This window comes from Sander lucioperca, chromosome 20 (genome assembly GCF_008315115.2).
Source record: "Sander lucioperca isolate FBNREF2018 chromosome 20, SLUC_FBN_1.2, whole genome shotgun sequence".
Classification (NCBI taxonomy): domain Eukaryota; kingdom Metazoa; phylum Chordata; class Actinopteri; order Perciformes; family Percidae; genus Sander; species Sander lucioperca.
The window spans coordinates 18,019,652-18,036,481 of NC_050192.1; positions in this window are offsets into that span (position 1 = coordinate 18,019,652).

Here is a 16,830-nt window from a genome sequence, read left to right on the forward strand (position 1 = left end):
GAGAATGAAAGGTGATATTTTCTTCAGGAATTGAACTTTGCTCCATCGGTTTGCCGGTCCAGTCGGAGAGACTGATGGAAAAATTACACAAAGTTGAAGTCATTATAAAACCCTAAAAGATTTGGGGCTTTTGAGAAAACATTTCGGTGGCTGGAGCCTCAGAAGCCCCCCCCCCCCCCCAATTGCTCTCCGCCCCTGTGACAGTGCCTTAGTCACGGCACAAAAATAGCTATACACAAAGCCTGAACACAGGCCCTGTTTGCACATAGTTATATTAAGCAAATGTGCGGTTTTGACTTTTCTCAGCCAGAGATGTGTCTTTAGTTTACTGCAGTGAGACAAAGCTGCACATAGTTCCAATTTCATCTCACATTTGATGTTGGTATAAAAGGCCATTGTTATTAGAATTATTTGTTGATTAAATGTGGTAATAATTGTGTTTACACCTCAAAAGTTTGTTTTTTAGTAGCCTATCTTACCCTCATGTGTGTCTTAAAAATGTATAATTGAATCGCTCTCGATGAAATATACTCTTTATAAATTCCTACTTCTTTCTAGTTTTTGGTCCACAGGCAGTGTTACACCTGAATGCATCGCCTTTAACCAAGGTATAGAGGAAGCTGGAATAGACTTTTCCCCAAGCGACTGTGAACGCACCAGCGCTTGCTCTCTTCTGAGTAGCTGCGACCCTCCCCGGACTTTGAGCGCACCAGCCAATCGGCGGCGGGTGATTCTAACATTAACCAATGGCGTGTCCTGAGCTGCGTGTAAGGGGGCGGGTGTATCTGTGCAGCAGGCTTCTCTGTGCCTGGCTAACAATAGCCTGGGATCGGCAAGTTTACTGTTAAAAAACCAGCCAGCAGGGCGACAGAGCAGAGCAGAGCAGAGCAGAGCTCAGCCGAGAGGAGAGAAGAGTTTGCCGAATACATGACACGGTGTGTCCCGGCGTCGGAAATTGTCACTCCACATTCTGGGATTTTACATTTGCAACCAGACAAGTGGTGAGTGAGCATTTCGACTTTATTTCTAAACCCCAGATGTAGCCGATCATCTCCATTCTCTCAGCCAGGCATGGTGCAGTTGTGAATTGGGGGGCTCATTTGCCTGTGAATAGGTAAAGGGTTAATGGTTACTGTAGGCTGGGACCTCACTGTTACTCTCTTATTCTTCATCTGCATCTATATATATAATCGCCCCGGACCCCGCAGGCCCTCCAGCCCGCACAGCGTGCGCTTGAAGTCAGCCACGACGAGGTTATTACAGTCGGATGGTGGATGGTGTGATTATTTTTTTTATTACACCGGTTTCCTCCCAGTTTACCAGCAGGCTGTGATAACATGGGAGTTTCTGCTGGCCAGCTGATAACACTGCAGGGCGAGTAGACTAGCCTATCAAATGGTCGACAGAATGAATGAATGGGTGACTGTCTGAGTGAATAGATCAATGAATACTTTTCCATCTCTGAAATGTACCTCCAAAGGACATTATTCATGAGAAAGTCAAAAATACTCAAAATGTCTTTCTGCTGTAATTCAGAGAGTAGACAGATCCACTGCTCTCACTCTCACTGCAGCCTTCAGATCTCTGAAAACAGTCCGATTTGAAGTTTATTTAATTATTATATAACTATTATATAACTTTCTTGCTTTATTTTTTATGTTTATATATATATATAGCCTATACATGTTGTGTGTTATGTATACTTGTTCGTTGTGTTGCTTCTCTTCTCTTTTAGTTTTTCTCTCTCCTCTTTTGTACAAGGGGAGGACTCTGAATAAGCCTCTTTTTTTTGGCTTCTTTCCTCTTCTGCACTGTAATTGCTTTTTATTTATTTATTTTTTAACTTTTCCATCTCTGCAATGTACCTCAAACTAAGGACACGATTCATGAGAGGTCCATGACTTTCTGCTGTACGTTAGGCCGAGAATAGACAGAAACACTGCTGTTCGCTGCAGCCTTCAGAGCTCTGAAAAGTGATTTTAAGTTTGTTTCTGGTGTAATACATTATAAGTAGGGCCGGGCCATATGGAGAAAAATCTAATATCACCATATTTTTGACCAGATACCTCAATATTGTGGGGTTAACAATTGGTGCTTTCACAAAATAGTTACACAATGAGATTTGTGATGAATAATCATCAGTAATGTGGATATAATGACTAAAAGCAAATAATAGAACAGCTAACAGTCTGGTTAAGTTCAGAAAATGACATCACTTTACTGTAATGCAGCCTTTAAAACCAGGACGAGACAACACTGACAAATGTCATATTACGATATTAAGATATCCAAAATTTAAGACGATATCTAGTCTCATATCACGATCGATATATTGCCGAGCTCTAATTATAAGTAGACAAGTCATCAGGGTTTAATGTTGTTTAAATGTTTAATCTACTTGTACAGGCTGATCTCACTCGCCAATTCGTATGCCATTTTGGCGTGTTATCAAGACGCATAATTGCTTTTTAGCGTGTTTATCAACGCCATTTGGCCTCCATTGACCTACATTTCGTGTGAATTATCGCCGTAGCGAGTAGTATGAAAGGACGGAGGTCTGCGGAGGTTGGATGGGTAAAACACAGGACTTTCACCCAGGAGAGCCTGGATTGCGTCCCGCATGTGGCGTTTATTAATAGTTTTTTTTTAAAGCCTTCCCCAATGTCTTTTTTTTTTTTTTTTTTAAAGCAGCCATATTATGCTCATTTTCAGGTTCATAATTGTATTTTAAGGTTGTACCAGAATAGGTTTACATGGTTTAATTTTCAAAAAACACCATATTGTTGTTGTACTGCAGTGCTCTCTCTCACTGCTGCAGATCCTCTTTTCACCTGGTCTCTGTTTTAGCTACAGAGTGAGACCTCTTTTCTTCTTCTTCTTCTGTACTATCTTTGATTGCACTAGCACATGCTCAGTAGCTCAGATGTAGATCATGTCAGCTAGCTAGCTCCATAGACAGTAAAAGAAAGGCTGTTTCTACAACTTGGGTCAGTTACAAGGCAGGATTAGCTGGGAGACTTCTAAATGAGGGCGCACATGGAAGTAGTTCTTTTGTAGATTATGGTGAACTTGTGTGTGTTGTAGCAGTGCTTTGCTATTGAGAACGAGGTAGCATGCTAGCGTTAGCATTAGCGTTAGCATGCTAACGCTACGAGCTAATGGTTGCGGTTAGCCTGCTCGTTTCGGCTTGTGACGTCACAAGCCGTGCCGATTTTGAACAGCTCACCCAGAGACTGAAGGCAGGACACATTCAGAAACCGTATCTCACTCTAAACACCATGGATGGATTTTTTTCAAAGTTTGTATGTGTGTGGAAGCACCAGAGACACAACATAACACCCCAAATCCCAGAAAAAGTGATTTTTTCATAATATGGGCACTTTAAACACGTGTGACGTTGTTCTCGCGATAGCACGGCACGTTCTCGCGATGTGTATGTTTACATCCGCTGTAGACAGCGTAGACTTACACGTGGATAGCTCAAAATGCGTACAGATGACACGCCATTTGGCTTTAGGAAAGTGGCGTGTATGTTTACGCAAAGTCATGATGCCATTAGGAGTGGGAATCACCAGAGGCCTCGCGATACGATATCATCACCATACTTACGTCACGATACGATATTATTGCGATTTTAAACATTTTGCAATATTCTGCGATATATTGCAATTCATTACCTTTTTTCCAACTTCACATTTTTCCCGATTTCAAATTATTTCGCCAAAAGGAAAATCTGTTTAATCTAAAAAGATACATTTCTCTGTCTATTCATCGCACTTCAATTTTACTGCTGCAAAATGGGATTATCAAGCAGACAAACTGACCAACACAAATTTAATAAAAAAATTGATATTTGGCGTCTGTGTATCGATACAGTATTGCCACGGAAAATATCGCAATACTATGCTGTGTCGATTTTTACCCCCCACTCCTAGATGCCATGTTGACTTGGAAAAAAATGATGTGTTTTTGCAATTTAGGGATGCACCGATCCAACTTTCAGTCCCGATACCGATGCCTGAACTTTGTGTATCTGTCGATACCCGATACGGATCCGATACCGTCGTTGAATTAATAATACGCTGTATTCCTTCCACCGTATACCTTCCTTCCACCATGTGGAAGAGACTGAAGGCACCAGACCTTCCTAACCAAACATTACTTTCCTAACTAAGACAAAATAACATAGATTTAATGAATTGAATTCTTATGTATTTGTACACTCAACTCTTCCAGCATGCGATACACGTGCGACAGAGGGGGGAAAAAACTAACAAAACTATTATGCTATAGCTATTTTGTCAATATGGGGACCGATATCCGATCTTAATAACGGATCGGTGCACCCCTAGTGAAATTACTCCTGTTAATATTCAGTGGTACTTGAGTATGATAATTTTCTACTACTTTATACTTTTACTCCACTACACTTATGTGATTACTTTAGTCATTCCTGGCAGATTGAGATTAATAATACAGAATGTAATCAACTAATTAATTATGATGTGTTATTGTAGGTTAATATAAAACTTTATTGATCTGTGACAAAGTGACGAGCTACCCAGCAGTGCATGTTTACAATTATCTCCACCTTCACCAGCTGCAGCATACGGGGATGAACACATTCATGCATCAATTATGCTATTATGAAATGGGACATTTTTTTTCATGAAGAGTACTTTTACTTTTATTTGTTTTGCCGTTAACACTTCTGAACTTTTACTTCAGTAAAAATATCTGAGTACTTCTTCTAATCACAGTTAATATTACATCGTATACTGAATTCCCTTAATGGATATTTACTATTCAGTCCAGCTATATCTTACAATATAATACATTATATACAGTATAATGACCTAAAATAAGGCTGCAGCAGTTGCCATGGAGACCTGGGCGTGGCTAAAGCAGCGTTTGGTGGCCCCACGTGAAGCATGAGGCCACCCAGTTGTCTCTTTGACACCTCGAGAGCATGAAGGAGAGCGACGAAGGCCGGGAGGGGTTAATGACCCATCTGGCTCCTGTGGCTTTGGGCTTGGCTACTTCAGGAGAAAAGTGTGTGTGTGTGTGTGTGTGTGTGTGTGTGTGTGTGTGTGTGTGTGTGTGTGTGTGGGGGGGGGGGCCCAAAATGCTGGACCCCACAAGGTTAAAGGGTTAGGGAATACATTATGTCAATGACGGGTCCCCACAAAGGTGTGTGTGTGTGTGTGTGTGTGTGTGTGTGTGTGTGTGTTTGTACGTGTGTGCTTGTACGTGTGTGTGTGTGTGTGTGCATTTGTACGTCTGTGTGTGTGTTGTGTGTGTGTTTGTACGTGTGTGTGTGTATGTGTGTGTGTGTGTGTGTGTGTGTACGTGCATGTGTATGTGCGGTTGTCCCTGTGCTAAGCTAAGCTAACTAGTTAGAAGAAGAAGACATGCCTTTATAAATCCCGCAAAGGGGAAATTCCTGGAACGCTACCAAGTCGTGAGTCGTGACTTGAAGTTGTAATTTACAGACTAAAAATTGTGTCTGGAACGCAGCATAACATGCTAAACAAACTTGTTGAACATGGTTTACACATTAAACGCAATAGCAATTTAAAAAAACAAAAAAAAACAGTCTTTATCTGGTTTGAGGTTGAGGTAAAAAAAAAAAAATATTTGCACATGTTAAAGAAATTATGATAATACACTAGAATATATAATGTATACAAAAGTCTGTATAAAAACTATATATTTTTGTTCTCGCTTAAACTTGTAGGCAGTAGGGCTGAACGATACATCGAATTTTCATCGTCATGGCGATATGAACTAGCGCGATGAACACATCGCAACAGACAGCCTGACACGATGAATAAGGGACAACAGTTTACACACTGAGACGACGCGAAGGCGGCGCTGCTCTGTATTGTTTCCATTAACAGTCTGATTATTTCACAGAAAATGAAAACCGGCAGCTGATTGGACGAACGCGTCACGTGGTTCTTTTTTCTCCGGAAATTCACAGCCAGACTGTCATGGCGGCTCGTTCAGAATACGATCTCATATTGTACTAAAATAGTTCACCGAAACGTGTTTCTGGAAACATTTTAAGAGAGAAATAGGCCGTGCAGTTGCTGAATCTGTCTTCATTTCAGATCAACAAAGGTCAGTTTAAAAGATTTTCGTCGAACGTTAATTTCTTATAGTTATAATGCCTCATTTATGTGTAATTTGTTCAGTAAAAGCATGTCAAAAATGATCTATTTGATTTCTTTATTCAGTGGGAATAGGCTAGTCAATGTTTAGGTTCGCAAAGAACCTATTAAAGCACTAAGACATGGGAACAGTATAGCTAACATTCACATTTGAATATTTATCGCAAGTCGTATCGTCATCGCAATATTAAACAATGTCATCGCACATCGCAGCTTTTCCTCATATCATGCAGCCCTAGAAGGCAGGCTACTTATGGCGTTTTTCCATTACATGGTACCTGCTCGACTCGCCTCGACTCTACTCGCCTCGACTCGACTCGACACGCTGTGCGTCCGTTTTCCATTGCAGATTTTAGTACCACCTCAGCGTGGCTGGTCGTCTTGCCGGCTCGACACACACACCAGCGCACAAGTATAACATCAGACCACTTGAGTTTGTTTTACAGTTCTGTGGAGGCTCCACGCAGAGCTTTCGCCGTAGCCTATGTAATATGTGGCCTGATGTATACATTTGTCAGCTGGTGTGTGCGTTGAGCCAGCATGTGTGTGTGTACGTAGGATGCGGCGAAAGCTCTGCCTGGAGCCTCCGCAGAACTGTAAACAAGCGGCGCCGCAGTAAACTACTGTGACCTAACACGACACACACACAGAACGTGGAAGGTGTGTGTTGTTGCCAGAAGACACATTTAGTTTCAGAAGAAGCTGGAGGCAGCAAAAAAAACACAGCTGGCTAAACTGTTTAAAAATACCGGGTTTGTTCAGGACACCCCGGTCTGTCGCTTTCACGTCACCTTTTCGGCTCGCCTCAGCTCGCTGGGTACCTCGACTGAGGAGGTACTAACAAAAGTACTTGTTAGCAGGTACCAGGTACTTTTTTTTGTAATGGAAAACCAAAAAAGGCGAGTAGAGTCGAGGCGAGTCGAGCTGGTACCGTGTAATGGAAAAGCGCCATTAGTAGGCCAGACCTCTGGGACCTCTTAACCTGACCCTGCTGTCATCAGGTCAGCTGCTAGCTGCTAGCTGCCTTGTTTTTCCTGCCGCCACGGCATCACTATTTTATGAACGAAACATGGCGGAGAAACGTAAAAGTGCTGATAACTCCTGTGTATCAAAAAAGAAAGAAAGGGAAAGTTACCTCACCTTCAGTAGAGTTCACCTTTAGACATAAGTAGGGGGGGCGCCAAGGAAAAAAGGTTGGGAACCACTGAGCTAGACTACTTTAGTTTACTTTGAAATGATCAGATAAAATAATTAGCTGCAGATATCAAACGTGTCTATTCACCGCCAAATTTCTACAATCCTTAATGAACTTAACCCTCGTGTTGTCTTCCCGTCGACTGTGCAACTTTTTGTTTTTTCTGGGTCAAAATTTTTTACTTTTTCTTCAACGTTTTGGTCGTCTTTTTCGACACTTTTCCCAACGTTTCTGTCACTTTTTACGATGCTTTTGGCGCTTTTAAAGATCCCATGGCATGAAAATTTCACGCTGAATTTCGGGAAAGAGACTTCAGATACAGTATTAGGGGACCACTAAGGTCTATATAAAAGAGACTTCAGATACAGTATTAGAGGACCACTAAGGTCTATATAAAGAGACTTCAGATACAGTATTAGGGGACCACTAAGGTCTATATAAAAGAGACTTCAGATACAGTATTAGGGGACCACTAAGGTCTATATAAAAGAGACTTCAGATACAGTATTAGGGACCACTAAGGTCTATATAAAAGAGACTTCAGATACAGTATTAGGGGACCACTAAGGTCTATATAAAAGAGACTTCAGATACAGTATTAGGGGACCACTAAGGTCTATATAAAAGAGACTTCAGATACAGTATTAGGGGACCACTAAGGTCTATATAAAAGAGACTTCAGATACAGTATTAGGGGACCACTAAGGTCTATATAAAAGAGACTTCAGATACAGTATTAGGGGACCACTAAGGTCTATATAAAAGAGACTTCAGATACAGTATTAGGGGACCACTAAGGTCTATATAAAGAGACTTCAGATACAGTATTAGGGGACCACTAAGGTCTATATAAAAGAGACTTCAGATACAGTATTAGGGGACCACTAAGGTCTATATAAAAGAGACTTCAGATACAGTATTAGGGACCACTAAGGTCTATATAAAAGAGACTTCAGATACAGTATTAGGGGACCACTAAGGTCTATATAAAAGAGACTTCAGATACAGTATTAGGGGACCACTAAGGTCTATATAAAAGCATCCAAAGAGCACCATGTCATGGGACCTTTAACAATTTTTTAAAGTTTTCTTAAATGCTATAAAATTGAATTAAACACCCACATTTTGTGAAAGTAGTGAACTGATCATTTATTTAACTTGTGAAGAGCGTTGTGTGGAACCATCCACGTTGTTTTTCTTCGACAATTTGTTTGAAAGAAACCCAAATTCCTGATAATAGAAACTTTGGAAAATGGGTCAAATTTGACCCGAGAACAACAGGAGCGTTAATTACTTGGTAAGATGGATATTTTTCATTGCAGTGTAGACACTCACTCACTCACAGTACCAACAGAAATAGTGATATTTGCTGAGGAGCAGCCAGAAGCCTGCCAGCAGCTGAATAATGGATCGTCTGTCTGCCTGGAAGGCTGCATGAGCTGCTGAGCACGGCGTCTAGACGAACCCCCCGAAAGCCCAAAAGGACATGCTCTCTCCTCTCCCTCCGTGAAAACATCTGAATCCAGATGAAAGCTGTGAACCTGGATTGATTTCTTTATGCATTTTATCCTCTTCATTGATGTGAAGGCAGATGAAAGGAGCAGCGATGGCGCATCTCTAAGCTGTTAATATTATGGTTTAGAATCACAAAGATAGTCCTAATACTGTTGGTGTAATTACGATGATCAGACCTGGAGAGGGGATTGAAATTTAAAGAGAGACCATATGGTGGAGAACCACCCACTTATAGACCTCAACAGTCCCGCCCACAGCCGACTCCGGAAGTAAAAATCCTGTTGATTTTCTCCGTAAGGATTTAGAATATCAGTCATGATGTCTAAACCATCTGAGGTAGACTGACCCCGAGCTACGTGGTCTAAACCATCCCATAATGTCTACGTGGTCTAAACCATCCCATAATGTCTAAACCAGTCACTCCCAAACTGTGGTCCTGCAGGGTACTGCAGGTGGTCCGTGGAAACGCTAAATAAAATATAAAATAATAGTTTTTTAACCTTCATTTTACCAGGAAATTCCCATAAAAATTAAGAATATGTATATTAATATAAAATTTTAATTAAATTGTCATGTTATTGTGTGATTACTAAAATAGGCTATAGTGGCGCTCGGCCGTGACGTTCAAGTCCAAACTCTGAAGATTAATAATCCCCTAAAATCACCAAAGGTTTTTAAATTTTGACTACATCCAAGTGTTCTTATACTGTATATATTTAATACTTTGTTGCTATGGAAATAAGCCTGTTGTTCAAATGAACCTGATTATGCCTCGGGCGCTTGAGTAAATAAATAAATTAAATATGTGGCAGCTGTTGTGTGCAGTAAACTTTCTTTTAACGAGCCTGTTGGACTGATGAGATGACCAGTTATAGTTTTAGTGCTAGTAGGCCTATTACGAGGTGCAGATTAATTCAGGTAGGACTGTGTGTAGACATATTTTATTATGTGTATTATGAGGTGGTCCGCGAAAATTCTTGATTACAAATAGTGGTCCATACACACAAATAGTTTGAAAACCCCTGCTCTAAACCATCCCATAATGTCTACGTGGTTGTGAAACGAAGGTTTCTGCTCCTGTAGAAGCTAGAAGTCTGTATGAAATCAACCTTGTTTTAAGAAAAACATGTTTTTATCCGCGATTTAATGGAGAAAAACTACACTACCCACAATCCTAAGCGTAACAGCAACGTCTCTGATTGGTCCAACTCACTGTTACCATAGAAACGTTTACCGTACCCGCGAACGGCTAGAGCGAGCGAGCTACTGCCATTGAAGTCTATGATTGTTTCTGTACACGGTCTTGTACCTTTTGCCTTTTTTGCCATTTTCAAAATATTTTTTTGCGCCGAATCAAATGTGTAACGGTACGTCCACACCGCCGCCGGCTTGATCTTCTAAAGATACCGGAAGTCATTCATTTTCAATGGAAGCTGCTTCTCTCAGCTGCAAGGAGCGGAAAATCTGTCGGCGTCGCGTTTTGGCCGTTTTGAGCGACCAGAGCGTCAATCAGAAAGTTGAAAGTAGGTCAACTTTATGGTAATGAGCTATGACGCGGTTCAGCGGCAAGCAGCGGCAACCAATCAGAATATAGACGTCCTTCACGCTGGCTGATTCCAGAGAAACATACGATGTCAACTTTGGTTCCTACCAAAACATTAGTTCAGAGAAAAAGGAGGAGAAGCTCATCATGGCCGTTGCTGGGTTCCCTATCATTTATGATATTTGCGTATAGGGACCAGTTAACGTTACCTGCCGGTCACATGGTCTCTAAACAGTCCGCTCACGGTGAAGTCCTGCACGGATCAACAGCTGGCGGCTGCTCGCTCTGCCTGCATGCTGCTGCGGTTCAGCGGCTAACGAGCGAGCTAACTGCTAACAGACACCGCTGCGACCAACATAGAAAGCTGCTACGTCAGAGCGGCCAAAGCCTCAAACAGCTTCCCCGGACTTTTTGACAAGCGTCCTTGACCGGGCGGCCAGAGCTTCTTTGCAGCTCAAGTCGGCGGCGGTGTGTACGTACAGTTATGCTCACTATTCATCTTGTAGCTGGTTGTCATGGTTCCAGACTTAAAACTCGTTATGTAAGCAGTTTTTGAAACGTCAATGAAACAGTTGAATGGGGAAAAACACTTCCGGAGACCGAGCCGAAAAAAAGTGGGCAGCCACTGTTGAGCTCTATTGGGACCAACCACACCTTCCAGTACCACGCCATGGGTTAATGCGTCCTGTATACGTGAAGGTGGCGGCGTTATAGGTCACAAGCCCCGCCCCCTTCATGTTAGCGGATGGGACAAAAAAATAAGTTCTGAAGTTTGTTCAAGTGTTCAGTTTTCTGAAACGTTTTTTATTAGTTATTTGGTGCTGTAAAGACGGGGTGAAACGTCATAATGGACAGCTGTGATTGGGCGGGTGTATGGGCGGGTGTATGGGCGGGTGTATGGGCGGGACTTTGATACCGCGGCTCCACCGCCTGGTCAGACTCTGGCTCCACAATTACAAGATGCCAGCGCCCCTATCCGAGATATTTTGGCTTCACTTTTGTACAGTGGGAAGAAATGGAGATGCGTCGTCCATCTTTATGTACAGTCTATGTATTACACACACACACACACACACACACACACACACACACACACACACACACACTCCTTTACTTTTAATCTGCTCTTTCCCAGTATCACAAGCACACACCTTCCAATACACACAACAAGCAGCAAAAACTCCTCCGAGTGAACATGTGAGAGAGATAAATGAATTCTAAAAGAGGGAGTGAAAGTAGGTCTAATATAAAGAGGAAGGTTGTCTCTCATACCTCAGTCCTGCAGTCTCAACTGTGTGTGTGTGTGTGTGTGTGTGTGTGTGTGTGTGTGTGAATATTTCAGTGTTGAAGTATTGAAATCACACCCTGCAGCCTCGCCTCCATAGAGTGTGTGTGTGTGTGTGTGTGTGTGTGTGTGCGTGCGCGTGTGCGTGCGCGTGTGCGTGCGTTACATCACATCATTACATACTGTTTTTGTGGGACAGTGTGTGTCTGCTGGGAGATGAACACATGAGTGTGTGTGTTTTCTCCACATGACTGCGGTGACCCTGTAACAGTGTTTGATCAACACAACTCCGTTTGTGTCCGTCCAGACTACAAATCAACCCCGGAGTTTTCAAACTAAAACGGGGACAGCAGTGTTTACAAATGTCTCCGTTTTAGGGGCTCGGAAACGCCGGAGTAGTGTGGACGTAAGGCGTAAACGTAGCAAAAGGTATTCGTTTTTAAACCAAAACGTAGTAGTGTAGCTGTAGCCTGAGTATGTGTGTTTTGACGAAAATACTCTGTATGTACAGCTGGCCAATCAGAGGCCTGTACAACAAAAGGGGCCGACTCTCTCACACTTACAAATAGAGCTGCAAAGATTAATCGCTTAGTTGTGTCAACTATTAAAGTGCTCATATTATGCTCATTTTCAGGTTCATAATTGTATTTAGAGGTTATATCAGAATAGGTTTACATGGTTTAATTTTCAGAAAGCACCATATATTTTGTTGTACTGCACATTGCTGCAGCTCCTCTTTTCACCCTGTGTGTTGAGCTCTCTGTTTTAGCTACAGAGTGAGACCTCTCACTGCTGTAACATCTTTGTTGGGAGTCACACATGTGCAGTAGCTAGGTAAGGACTACTAGCCAGTCAGGAGCAGAGTATGAGGGCGTGCCCTGACAGTAGCTAGGTAAGGACTACTAGCCAGTCAGAAGCAGAGTATGAGGGCGTGCCCTGACAGTAGCTAGGTAAGGACTACTAGCCAGTCAGAAGCAGAGTGTGAGGGCGTGCCCTGACAGTAGCTAGGTAAGGACTACTAGCCAGTCAGAAGCAGAGTATGAGGGCGTGCCCTGACAGTACCTAGGTAAGGACTACTAGCCAGTCAGAAGCAGAGTATGAGGGCGTGCCCTGACAGTAGCTAGGTAAGGACTACTAGCCAGTCAGAAGCAGAGTGTGAGGGCGTGCCCTGACAGTAGCTAGGTAAGGACTACTAGCCAGTCAGAAGCAGAGTATGAGGGCGTGCCCTGACAGTAGCTAGGTAAGGACTACTAGCCAGTCAGAAGCAGAGTATGAGGGCGTGCCCTGACAGTAGCTAGGTAAGGACTACTAGCCAGTCAGAAGCAGAGTATGAGGGCGTGCCCTGACAGTACCTAGGTAAGGACTACTAGCCAGTCAGAAGCAGAGTATGAGGGCGTGCCCTGACAGTAGCTAGGTAAGGACTACTAGCCAGTCAGAAGCAGAGTGTGAGGGCGTGCCCTGACAGTAGCTAGGTAAGGACTACTAGCCAGTCAGAAGCAGAGTATGAGGGCGTGCCCTGACAGTAGCTAGGTAAGGACTACTAGCCAGTCAGAAGCAGAGTATGAGGGCGTGCCCTGACAGTACCTAGGTAAGGACTACTAGCCAGTCAGAAGCAGAGTATGAGGGCGTGCCCTGACAGTAGCTAGGTAAGGACTACTAGCCAGTCAGAAGCAGAGTGTGAGGGCGTGCCCTGACAGTAGCTAGGTAAGGACTACTAGCCAGTCAGAAGCAGAGTATGAGGGCGTGCCCTGACAGTACCTAGGTAAGGACTACTAGCCAGTCAGAAGCAGAGTGTGAGGGCGTGCCCTGACAGTAGCTAGGTAAGGACTACTAGCCAGTCAGAAGCAGAGTATGAGGGCGTGCCCTGACAGTACCTAGGTAAGGACTACTAGCCAGTCAGAAGCAGAGTGTGAGGGCGTGCCCTGACAGTACCTAGGTAAGGACTACTAGCCAGTCAGAAGCAGAGTGTGAGGGCGTGCCCTGACAGTAGCTAGGTAAGGACTACTAGCCAGTCAGAAGCAGAGTATGAGGGCGTGCCCTGACAGTAGCTAGGTAAGGACTACTAGCCAGTCAGAAGCAGAGTATGAGGGCGTGTCCTGACAGTAGCTAGGTAAGGACTACTAGCCAGTCAGAAGCAGAGTATGAGGGCGTGCCCTGACAGTAGCTAGGTAAGGACTACTAGCCAGTCAGAAGCAGAGTGTGAGGGCGTGCCCTGACAGTAGCTAGGTAAGGACTACTAGCCAGTCAGAAGCAGAGTATGAGGGCGTGCCCTGACAGTACCTAGGTAAGGACTACTAGCCAGTCAGAAGCAGAGTATGAGGGCGTGTCCTGACAGTAGCTAGGTAAGGACTACTAGCCAGTCAGAAGCAGAGTATGAGGGCGTGCCCTGACAGTAGCTAGGTAAGGACTACTAGCCAGTCAGAAGCAGAGTATGAGGGCGTGCCCTGACAGTAGCTAGGTAAGGACTACTAGCCAGTCAGAAGCAGAGTATGAGGGCGTGCCCTGACAGTAGCTAGGTAAGGACTACTAGCCAGTCAGAAGCAGAGTATGAGGGCGTGCCCTGACAGTACCTAGGTAAGGACTACTAGCCAGTCAGAAGCAGAGTGTGAGGGCGTGCCCTGACAGTAGCTAGGTAAGGACTACTAGCCAGTCAGAAGCAGAGTATGAGGGCGTGCCCTGACAGTACCTAGGTAAGGACTACTAGCCAGTCAGAAGCAGAGTATGAGGGCGTGCCCTGACAGTAGCTAGGTAAGGACTACTAGCCAGTCAGAAGCAGAGTGTGAGGGCGTGCCCTGACAGTAGCTAGGTAAGGACTACTAGCCAGTCAGAAGCAGAGTATGAGGGCGTGCCCTGACAGTAGCTAGGTAAGGACTACTAGCCAGTCAGAAGCAGAGTATGAGGGCGTGTCCTGACAGTAGCTAGGTAAGGACTACTAGCCAGTCAGAAGCAGAGTATGAGGGCGTGCCCTGACAGTAGCTAGGTAAGGACTACTAGCCAGTCAGAAGCAGAGTGTGAGGGCGTGCCCTGACAGTAGCTAGGTAAGGACTACTAGCCAGTCAGAAGCAGAGTATGAGGGCGTGCCCTGACAGTACCTAGGTAAGGACTACTAGCCAGTCAGAAGCAGAGTATGAGGGCGTGTCCTGACAGTAGCTAGGTAAGGACTACTAGCCAGTCAGAAGCAGAGTATGAGGGCGTGCCATGCTAGCAGCTAGGCGAGCATTATAACGTGTGTTCCAAAGTGACCACGTGTGTCTCTGAAGTAAAGGCTGGACTACAACAGAGCTGTTTGGAGCAGTTTGTGAACAGTGTTTTCTGTTGGAGATGGTAAGTCCCTTTGGGGAGGACTTTGGGCTTTTTAACTTTGTAAACCTATAACGTGCACAACAAAGATATATAAGCCAAAAAGCATAATGTGAGCACTTAAAAGTTATCGGCGACTACTTTGATAGTCGATTAATCTGGTTTGGTCACACAAATGATCTGCTTTCTAGTTTATCAAATCTTTGAACAGTTGCTAAAGACAACACATCATATATATTCTGATGTTTTATGCATCACATAATCAGCAGATGAATCAATAATGGGAATAATGAGTAGTTGCAGCCCTGGATGATAATGAATGATCTGGCCCGGCCGGCTGCGGTGACGTATACGACGGCAACATTTCATTTCTCTGTCAGTTGGGAGGAAGGCGGCTGAGCTCCAACCCTGTAATGACCTATCATGATGTTTTCAAATGCCAACATCATGATATCATTTTTACAGAAATCACACAGCCGCTAGTGACTGCCCAACACTTCCAAATATTCAAAGAGAAAGGCAGAAATTATTACTCTCTTCTCCTTAGATCCGTCTGTTTTCTTGTCCTTCCTCCTCTTCATCCCTCTCTCTGTCCCTTTGCCCTCCTCCACGTGTCCTCTTCTCCGTGTGTGTCTTTCCTTACCATCCTCCTCCTCCTCATCTGTCTCTCCTTTCCTCCTTCCTCTTCATCTCTCATGCTTCTTTAACCATTCCTATTTATACTCTTCATCCCGCTCTCTTCCCTTCTTCAATCTTTCCTTCCTCTATGACCCACATGTCCGATGGCCTCTTTTCATCCCCTTCTTCACCTCTTCATCCCATGTTCACTTCTCTCCTCCAGTCTATCTGACGTAACCAGTGAAGCAACTATAATACTATTATCTATAAATACCCCTTCGTTTCTCTCACTGTCAAACAGAGGAAGCCTCTCTTTTGCTCTCATCCACTTCCTTCCATCAACTACTTATATTTTCTTCTCCGTGCTAGTCAAGCCAGAGGGATTCTCTCACTTTCTATCTCTTCCTTACACATTTAAAGCAGAAGGAAACTATTTCAAATGGCATATTTCCTCTGTAGTGCTTTGTGCCTTTGTGATTTAAGGGAGAAATCTGGGAATCAAAACCTTAATGATTTAAGACAGTGGTTCTCAAACTTTTTTCAATAATGTACCCCTTTTGAATTGTTTCTTTAAGCCAAGTACCCCCTAATCATTTTCTGTAGAAAAAAAAGTGTATATAAACAGGAACAGTGCAGCGCTGTCAGCGATAGATTTACTAAACAACAGCCTTGGAACTGAAAAAAACAAACATTTAAATGCTGATGAGAAAAGGAGACAAAAACTGTAAAAAAGACAAAAAATTGGAAAAAGATGGTAGAAAAAAGGAAGGAAGTAAGGCAAGAATAGGTCGAAAATAGTATCAAAAACAGTGACATAAGAAGGAAAAAGCGAGAAACTTGTAAAAAGTAGATCAGTAGAGGGAAGGAAGGCAAGATTAGGTCCAAAGAAGGCGACACAAATGTCACATTTTTGGAAGGAAAAAAGTCTACATAAAGAGAAATAATGTTCTGGACATCAGCCTTGTAACTATTAAACATTTTGTTAAATATCTCACGTACCCCCTGCAGTCCTCCAGAGTACCCCTAGGGGGACATGTACCCCCTGCAGTCCTCCAGAGTACCCCTAGGGGGACACGTACCCCCTGCAGTCCTCCAGAGTACCCCTAGGGGGACACGTACCCCCTGCAGTCCTCCAGAGTACCCCTAGGGGGACATGTACCCCCTGCAGTCCTCCAGAGTACCCCTAGGGGGACACGGATCC